At 48.6% G+C, this 9,953-nt stretch overlaps 1 long non-coding RNA gene across 2 annotated transcripts; it reads left to right on the forward strand.

The window, feature by feature from the left end:
- The first annotated feature begins 301 nt into the window (after positions 1-301).
- LOC128086398 (uncharacterized) lies at positions 302-8,682 on the forward strand. Of its 2 annotated transcripts, none has more exons than XR_008209369.1 (2): positions 302-512; positions 3,348-8,682. It is a non-coding gene; the product is annotated as an uncharacterized LOC128086398 (long non-coding RNA). The 2 variants fall into 2 exon arrangements; XR_008209368.1 differs by having other exon boundaries at positions 3,943-8,682.
- The last annotated feature ends 1,271 nt before the right edge of the window (positions 8,683-9,953 follow it).

The following is a 9,953-nucleotide window of genomic DNA, read 5'->3' on the forward strand; positions in this document are numbered from 1 at the left end:
GGATCCTGCTGGCCTTGGCATTAGAAAGCAACCAAAGATGAGCCAAAAGCTGCAGCCAAAAAAGTTTTTGTTCTCTTTTCTTCTTTAACGTCAATTTAAAGAAAATAAGAAAGAAAAAAAAGAACCAACCCCTGCTAGTCAGTTGTAACGGAGGAGGCAAATGGCAGCGCTCAGCAGCAGCGGGCGCATGGGGGAAGATGGCTGCACGCCAGCAGAGCCGCGTCCTGCCGCCCTTTGCAGAGGGGCACAGGGGTGGGATCGGGGCCGGGCCGGGGACTGCAGCGGGCATCACCAGGAGGTTTGTTTGTGTTGTGTAACCAGGGCTCAGCACGCGCGTTGGGTAACGCCGCCGACATTTCACCTACTTTCAAGCCACTACTGCGACGAATCTGTTTGGCCCCGAGTTGTTGTTGCCTCTGAGGAAAGCATGTTTGCACGGCGGAGCCTCCCCACCCTCCCGCTGTAATTCCCCGGGGCGGATGAGGAGGGAGATGGGGATTGAAGAGTCACAGGTCAGGAGCACAGCATGGCTGCAAGCGGTGGGAAGAACCTTGTGGGGGGACGGCGAGGGGCTGCGGGCCGTGCTGCTGCGGGCGTGAGGCCCCTGACGAGCTGTGGGGGGACGGGGCGGGTGAAGAGCGGCAGCGGAGCAGGGGTTCACGTCTGGGCTTTTTTGGCAAAGGGCTGCCGGGAAGCTTGCTGGTTCCCTGCCAGGCTCCGGAGAGCGCTGCTGGTCCCTCCCTTTCACGAGCACTAAAAATTCGCCCTGAAACAAAAACATACATGTGTGTGTAACAATCTGCCTTCTCAGCAGCACCGCCACCACCCCAGCATCGCTGGCCTCATTACTCGGAGCAGGAAATGAGTAAAACATAAATGGCTTGAAAGGAGCCAGGAGGGCGCTTCTCTCCCCCGTTCCCTGGCAATGGCCGTGTATCGTTACAGTTTAATCTTGGAAATGCCAGACAGCTGTTGGGGTTGCTAGGAGACTGGCACACATTATGCAGATGTCGGGGACCTCAAATGTCTGCCGGAAATTACAGCTCATGTTGTGCGCGAGGAGATGTGTGATTCCCCATCTGGGGAGCCCAGCGGGAGCCTGGCCCCCCTGCACACCCCACTCCTGGGCTGGGGCTTGCAGCCCCCGGTCTGACAGAGCCCAGCAAATAAACCCGCTCCAGAGGAGGGGTGTGGGCACAGGAAAACACCTCGGGAAGGGGAAGGTGGCCAGCAGGCAGAGGGGGGGAAGGGGAGAGAGGGGGCTGAGAAGGAGCAGGCAGAGCTCAGTCCCCATACAGGCCACTGCTGCTCTCCAGGCACGACCTTCCTCCCTCTGCTTGCAGTACACAGCCCAGGGCGTTCTCCAAATAAATGCCACGCAGCCCATTTGGTGCACCAAGTGGGGGTGAGGTGAGGAAGGGTCCTGTGGCGGCTCAGTGCTGTCACGGTGGCATGACAATGGTGACAGCGCAGACTTGGCGCAGTGGCATGGCTGGGCCTCCTGCTGGGGGAAACAACGTGCTACCTTCAAACCCACAGCGCTTGGCAGAGAGCCCCAGCTAAACATTGGGAATGTGGAAAAGTGATACGAGTGCCCAGCAAAACAGGCTGCAGGAGGGTATTTTACGTGTCAGAGAGTGCGGGAACGTTCAGATGCCCTGGGGAACTTGAACAACACCTACACCGCTTGGAACAGCAAGGAGCGCCGCGTGGTGCGGTTCCAGCATTACTCACCCCCAGGGCTCGGGCTCTTCCCCACCCAGTTACATATGACCAGGAAATTATAGCCTGCACGGCTCCAGGCCTGGCTGAACGGTTGCCATATCGTATGATGCACAACAGCGGTGAGACTGATGAAACAACAGAGCAATGTGTTTTTACTGAAACTGATGCTTCGCAGAACAGACAGGCTTGGCTGGGTCAGACTGCCATTTGGTGTCTTGAATGCATGCTCCCTCTTGCACAACTTGCCATTAATTAGAAATTCTGGATAAAAATGAAATCCTGATCTTCCTTTATGTTCATTCCTGATTGCCCTCCTTTTTCTTACAGCAGACTCCATGGCCAGCCATTGTGTGCCCCAGACACTAGTTTCTCCATCTTTCTTATATCATCCATCCCTCTCTGCTTTCATTTTTCTTCACGCTCAGCATTCACAAGTTGCTACTGCCTTCCTATCCGCGGCCTCTGCATCTCTCACCTTTATAACATACTCTTCCCAGGTCTGCTGCACACCTCTGCTCTCTGCAGGACACGGCCTATGGAGCTGCAAAGGTCTGCAGCATACTGTATCACCTCATTCCTCTCTTGAGTTTATCCAACACTTTCTACTTACTCTTGAGTTTAAAGAACTAGCTATATCAAAGGTCACCTGCGCAAGACTGCTCATCCATCTTTTACACCATGTTCCTGCCTGTCTCCTCCACTAACAAGATGAATCCTTGCCTGCCTTGCCAGTCTCCACACACCTTTCCATGCCACCTTTCCACTGTATGCCTCTTTTTGCTCCACCTTTTGCAGCAGCATCTCTACCTGGGTCAGCTGTCTGCAGCTAAAGTAGTCTGATTTCCTGGAGGGTTGGGTGTCATTGAGTCTAAGCATGACTAAAGCCTTTTCTACCAGCAGAGTGTTTTACAGTAGTGTAGCCCATGCAAATTCTCTAAAGTCTGAGAATATATGACCTGCTCTTACTGCAACATTCTTCTGAGCTGAAGAAAATGGTTTCCCTTCCCTTCCCTCCCCTGCGCTCCCCTCCCCCCCCCTCAGCTTCTTATTTTAACAACTAAGTATTTCTGAGGTAGCTTCTCCTCCATCAGATTTGCTTGAAGTTGAAAATTATCCATGCACCAGACAGACATATTATCATACACGCATGCTCCCCCATACACAAAGATCTTGTAATCACATAGGCTTTCTTCACAAAACCAGACATAGATTGTAACTGCAAAGCTCTGTGCTTCTTTTCATTACACCCTTTGTGCTCTGTGTTAATTGTTTTTCTTCCACCATTCCTCTGTGTTTACCTTTGGACCTTCTACTCCTAAGGGCAGAGACTGGGCTCTCTTCTGCGCCTGGAAAGTGTTAAGTGCCTTATGGGCATTGCAACAATTTAATTAGTTAATAAGTACTAACGATTTGCATTAGTATCATGCTTCTTTCCATGTCACATCAGACCACTGCTCCAGCCAGTCAGATATTTCCCTCTCTCTTGGTGCTCGGAATTAATTGTCGCTGCAGTGAGGCCAGGGCCTGGTGTCTAGTAGTGGTCACTCCCTGTTCCATCTCATTTTGCACAGTCCATCTAAGACTTTATAATTGTAAATGCATCCATGGTCCATCTTCTGTAGTGTCTGAGCTCCTGCTTCGTAAAGATAGATGACTGGCAGCTTGGTAATGGATCTGATGGGGTGAGACTTGCCAAGGGATGAAGGCTCTGCAATACTCCCAACATCACACTGCTCTAGGAGACAGGAAAACAGAAGGACCAAGCAAGGCTCCCCACTGACCCCAGTCAGACTCTCATGCCTCACAGCACATTACAGCACATCACAGGAAGCTTTCCTTTGGTGATTACAATTGAGAGCACTTCAAAATACAATACTTTCTTCAATGATACAGTGAAGTAGCAAATTCCACAATTTATCCCGTAGCTTGCTGCTTCAAGAAGAGAGAATCTGTAGTTGATAACATCAAGTGATCTTTCACATCCTGTATCAATCATATTGAATTGCAAGGAAAACTAGGAGCCTCCTGGAAGGTTTTGATGGCTTTGCAGTGGAAAGAATCAGGAATGTGAGACTTGGGTGAAGAATTTCAATTAAAAGAAAGCCAGGAAGACCTTTGAAATGAAATGAACACCTGTATTACATTTTAAGAGATATCTTTTATTTATGTCTCATAGACCAATATCCCTGCACAAAGCCTTTTTGTCTTACATTTCAGCAGAGAATCCTGCACTGAGAAGCTGCAGATGGAAGATTTGGTACAAGAAGTAAAATTTTCAGGCAGGGAGAGATTAAATACTCCTTAAACACTGTTCATACATCTACCATTTGCTGTTGGAAGTATGCTTGTCATGCTGCTGAGGAACAGGAAGGCAATTTCAAGCAATGGAAGCAGTACAAGGAAAGCGGAAGGAGACAACTGCATTGGCACTTAGGAAGATTGCTGGGAAAACTGAAAGCTTGCTGGAACAGGATGAAGCCAGGAGCCACTCAGGATATGCATCTGGAAGCTGTGGTGAGTGCCTTGCTGAGGCCTTTTGTTGGGGCCAGCTCTTGGCACAGCATCTGACCCTGCTGGGCACTGTGACTCAACCAAGGTTACGGGTATGACTGAAGGCTCCAGAGTAAGTCTGGTCCACTTTGTGGCTCTACAGTGCTGCCCCAGGGGCCGTGTGAAATTAACAGCTGGAAAACGATGTCAAACCTGCTGTCAGCTCTGTATTACCACTCTAGGGCAAGATATAAAAGGATAATGTGGTTCTTACCATAGGCATAATTCAGCCATAGGAAAGAGTCCTGCATTTCAGAATGACAGGTCCTCCTGCACGACTGGAGCATGATCTAGTCGGTACCTGAGATATCTGTTGTTTACGGGCACTGACTCCTCACAAACAAGTCAACTAAATGAAGCAAGCGGGTGATAAAGTAGAGCTGAGAACTGCATTGTCCTCCTCAGAGTCATAAAAACTCATCCCTTTTACAGCTGCTGAGTGCTTTGCCAATATCATGCCAAGGTGAGAGCAGCAGGGGGAAGGGAAAGATATTGAAAAGGAAAATAAATGGGCCAGGTAAACAGTGCAGTTGCTGCTGCTGCTGCTGCTGTGGGGTTGCCATGGCAACTGAGTGAAGAAGAGAAGGAGGAGGAGGAGAGATGCGGGCTGATCGATAGTCCTGTGCTAGCTCATCTGGCTTCCATCCACGTGCTGCTACAGAGGGGGAGAAAATCAAAGAGCCACACGCAGGGCGGACAGGGCCGCAGATTCGATACCCAGCAGCGGCTCGATCAATAGCTTGTTGGAAGGCGGGTAATTGACTCCCGTTCTGCCCAGGAGAAAGCAGTGCAGAGACAGAGGTGTGTTTGTTAGCTACTGATCCGCAGCTGTACCTTATCTCCCAGTTTGTTCATTTAGTTGATTTGTTTGTTGAGATCTCCTCTTCAGCCTGATTTCTCGCTGTACCTGACAGAGATGAGCACGGCTGTGGGACCACAGCCAGCATCTCCCTCAAGTTCCACAGTCATTTTTCCCTCTCCTGTCCTTTCTTTGGTCATGTCAGCTGCTTTATCTCTCACAGGCAGGGGGAAGATGGAAACCAGAAAAAATCTTTTCTTACAGGATTTCTACAGCTTCCTTTGCTGCATGGGTCTGAGAGCACCCAAGTACAGCTCCCCTGGGGACGGCCTCTCTGAACTCAGGAAGCACAGTAGCTCCCAAACAAATGAAATAGTTACGTCTATTTTTGCACTTCACAAACCAAGTGAAGTATAGGCAGATCTTTACAATTGTTATTTTCGTAATTCTGCCATTCTCCAGAGGAGTTACTTGCTGAGGATGACCAGGTGATGCTATCAGAACAGACCAAAGAATAAAAAGAGAGAGAGGAAATGGAGGCAAGTCAGGGTATGATGATTAAAAAACAGGAAGATGCAGAAAAGATAACCAGAGAAAAACATGTGCTTATGTAGCTCTGAGATATATGGGCTGACTCTCCCCTTCTCTCCAGACCTGAGCATACAGCCCTGGCACAAAGCACCCACCTGACCAGTGCAGGCAGCACTGCGCTTGTAAATGAACTTCTACAGTAAATCAAGTTCACCTGCACGTTGATCAAACTTCTGCAGGCATTTCCTAACAAAACATAGCGGAATTTGGGTGGTAAAAACAGGAGTTATGCTTTATGTTTTCTACCAAATGAGCAGCACAGAATTCCCTATCACCTCCCAGGGCACTAAAAACGTAAGCAGGAGTAAAGCAATGCCCCCCTGCGTGGTGCAGCACTTATCAGCAAACAGCACAAAATGGTCCATCTTGGCTTGAAGTTGCTCTGCATGGCAAGGGCCATCCATTGCTTTATACTTCTCTACTGTCCAGTTTACTGGAGTTCAGCTCTACAGTGAGCATTTAGGCTCTGTGGTAATAAGAAAAGCAGTAGCATCCATTGCTGGATAATTGATACTGCTTTGCAGAGCGATGAGCCCCTTAGGGTACTGCTAAGAAGCGGCAAGCACACCAGAAGTATCACTTCCTTCAGTTATCTAGATTTTTCTTGGAGCTATCCCATCCAAATGCTCTGCAAATGCAATTTTATTTAGCTTCTGAATTAAAAATGAAAACTCATTTGCTTGGAATTCAGTGTCTCTTGAGCTAGCTGGCAGCAGTCCAGCTCTCAGAGCTCATGCTTTTAGGGTCTGATCCAAATCCCAGAGAAGTCGCTGAAAATCTCTCCACTGATTTTAATGAGTCAAACGAGTGTGTGAGGAGTAAACTATCCTCTCTCAAGGCTTTTTTTTTATTATTACTATTTCCTTTCCATGCTCTGAAGCACTAGCAGGTGTATCTCATAGAAGCTGGATGTAAATCATGGTGGGAAGAGAGGGGCTGTGTGTGCACAACTGCTCCCTGTTGCACAACCCACAAAATGCAGGCTGTGTCAGGTGATACTAGCAGGGTAGGGATTGCAGCTCTTTCCATTCTCTTGCCTCTGGAAATATTTACAAACCACCCAGAGAAGCCTCTCTGCCCTGTAGAGTATTTTTCCTCGGTTCCTTTGTGAGTGGGAAGATAAGAGCTTCCTAACCTCTGGGCATAATTTATAGCAGAAATAAATAGCAAGATGATAGAACAGCTCTAAAGTAAATTATTGAAAATGTTCACCTCCAGAGAAAGCAGGCAGGTGGGTGAGCCAGAATCAAGTCAGACTAAAAGCATTAGAGGAATTGTAGATTCTTCTAGTCATAAAGGAACAAAAAGTGTTCGCTGCATCTGCAGACTGCTTCCTCTCAAGAAGGAAGCTGGAAGGTTGGACAAAATATTAAACAGGCGATAAAACAGCCTGCAGCCAAATCTGTACATGGGCAAAATAACTGAAAGGGCATATATTATTCTGTGTTGTTACCAAGCTAAATGCCTGGACAACCTGCCAACAAGCAGGATATTTATTTGCTGAGCCCCTCTGTCTGACACAAATGGGCAAAGTAAGAGGGTGCAGGGAAGACGGGGGAAGGGTGAGTTGGATCTCGTCTGCATCGGAAGGATTCTGCAGTCAGCTCTGTGAGTTTGGCTGATCAGTGAGCAAATTCAAGGGCCTGGCCACAGAAGCACAGTCTAAATTCTGGCAAGAATGAGGTAATCCAAATGCAGCGTGAGCATATTTGCAAGGGAAATGATGTAACGCACAGACTGCCTACATCCTTCTCAAAAGGGACCTTAAGGGTCTCTCAAGCTACATGGGAGCTGTGGAACAGCATCTCGCCTACTTCTGCGCTGGTGCGCATTCACAGCTGTACGCACCAGCCTCAAAGGCAGGGTCCCTTTACATTTCTGTGTCACCTACTGAAATGCCACTTTCCAGGGACCTGCCGAGAAATGTTCCTAGCAGGGAACCAACTCCTTCCCAAAGCTAGAGCAGTAGGGTTAAGTCAAGCTCTATCAATTGTTAAACATGGGATTTTGGTAACACAAGATTCCTGCATCCTAAAAAGCAAGAAAAACAACTGCAGTCCCACACTAGCAGAAAGGTATCAGTGCTCCAGTTCTGTGGTTCATACCATAATGTTTCCCTGAGGCCTCGAAACAGAGGTCATAAAGCAAATCTGGGAGTGTTTAACACAGAGCTGTCTGGCAGGCCGTCTGTAGGCTGGGATCAGGTCTTGGCAATTTTCTTTGAATTCCGTCTTTGCAATGGAGGTGCTGGGAAAAGGTGATTAAGGAAGCCCTTGAAGACCATTTGTTGGTGGGTTTCTCCAGCCACAAGCTCTGCAATTGCTTTTGTGCCTAGCAAGGTGGTGGGAGGACACGCTGGAAGCTTGCTTCTGATTGTGCCTGCGGGTCCCCTCAGCACCCACAGGGCATGTGAGAGAATGCAGTACCTTTAGCACTGGAAAAACTGGATACCTTAAAATCCTGAGAATCTGTTCCAGGAAGAACATAGAGAACAAAGGGTGAAGAGTAACATCTTTTGCTTCTGGAAGAGCAGGCAGCAGGCATGCGAGACCGAGATCCTGGGCTTCATAAGGACCTGCTAGGATTCATATAAATGAGGACAACTCTTGGGAGGATGACAGATCGCCTTCAAATCTGGGAATCGTGACAGTGCCTTCATTCCCTTTGCATCAGCCTCGGGGGAGAGCCGTGAGCTGGAACACTCAGTGTGCCCAGCTGACAGTTTGTTCCAGTGCCAGAACAAGCAGCCACAGGAGCCCTGCACTACACCCAAAATTTGCGCAGAGCTGCAAGCCACTGACTTGACCTCAGAGCACCCTCAACCTGAGGACCCAGGCCAATGCCTACCAGTAATATAATTTGAATCTGGTGCTGCAGGGATGCATTGTTATATGATTAATTAAAGCCATTAAACCAGAATGCCTCTTCATCCAGATGCGAAAACTCAGAAATACCAGAGTCAGCGACACTGAAGGGGCTGAACCAAGAAGAGAAATAAATGTTTGTGATTTAAAAAAGCTGACTTTAAGCCTCATTTTGACATTGCTCCATTGTGAATTGTCAATCCCCTCTGATCCACTTTCAGCAGTTCCCAGAGCTGCCTCATGCCTGTGCAGCTCCCCAGGCAGGAGGAGCAGAGATTGCTCTGTCAGGAATAGGGCACGACAGGGGTGGCAATGGCAACAGCAGTGTGATCTGCCTCCTGATCCTAGCTAAAAGCAAAGCCCAGATATTTTGCTGGTGCTGCCTCAGGTTTGTGCAGATACAACTGGTCACACAGACAGATCAGTATGAAGAGGAAGGTAGCATGCAGCCACCAGTAACTACAGCTTAGCCACACATTAATATACCTGCCTCACTGCCAATGTAATCCTACGCATCCAAGGATCTGCACTGAGCTAAGCAAAACTAGCTCCTACTTGTAATCAAAGTGCACTTGGTTGGCTCACTTGCTGTAAATGGTGGTAATTATTTGATGCATATAACCTGAGTAGTGGTCAAAGATGACTGAGTTGAGACTACGCTTGAATACAGACAAGCGCCACTACACATGCCTTTGGGCAGAGCGGGAAGTGAAAAAATGTGCTGACTGAGCAATTAGGCTTCCAGTCATTTGTGAATTTAGACACTTTTTTCCAGTGACAAGAATGGGCCCTCACGCTATGCAAAAGGCCAACTGCAAAAATCCAGAGTCAGGGAGAATACAGAAGACAGAAGAGCCTGGGGAGCAAAGCAGCTCAAAGCACAGGGAGCCTGGAGAAAAACGGGAGCCAGACAGCAGAAGCCTGTGAGGAGGTTGCGCCCTTGAGCAGTGAGGACTGCAGCTGCCTCAGTCCCGCAGTGCCACAGGGATGCCTGGGATGCCAGGTTGGCTTATGCCAGAGGCTGCTGTTGGTGAGGTTGGGGCATAAGCCAACCTGGCATCCCACAGCTCTGCAGGTGTTGCTCTGGGGACTGGCTCTGCCTTAGCCCCTTTGCCTGAGCCCCTGGTGAAAGGCAGATCAGCTGAAAAGCAGCTCCTGCTTTGGAGCGATGCCCCAGCCAGGTTTTAGATTCCCAGGAGATGAGGGGGGGCTGAGCTAAACCTCACTGTGTTTTAGGACAGATAAAAGGACCAGCAAACAGGCAGAAGCATCCTCAGCAGAGGAGCACAGAGGGACCCTCACTTTCTGACAAATCACAAAAGAAGTGCTTTTCCTTCCCCTTACTCCTGCTTTCTGGGTTTTTTTTTGTTTTTTTTTTTTTTTTAAACCTACTACAGCTTCTCTGCTGCCCTGCTGCTGCTTTT

The sequence above is a fragment of the Tympanuchus pallidicinctus genome, unplaced genomic scaffold, assembly GCF_026119805.1.
Source record: "Tympanuchus pallidicinctus isolate F22 unplaced genomic scaffold, pur_lepc_1.0 scaffold3, whole genome shotgun sequence".
In the NCBI taxonomy this organism is placed as follows: Eukaryota; Metazoa; Chordata; class Aves; order Galliformes; family Phasianidae; genus Tympanuchus; species Tympanuchus pallidicinctus.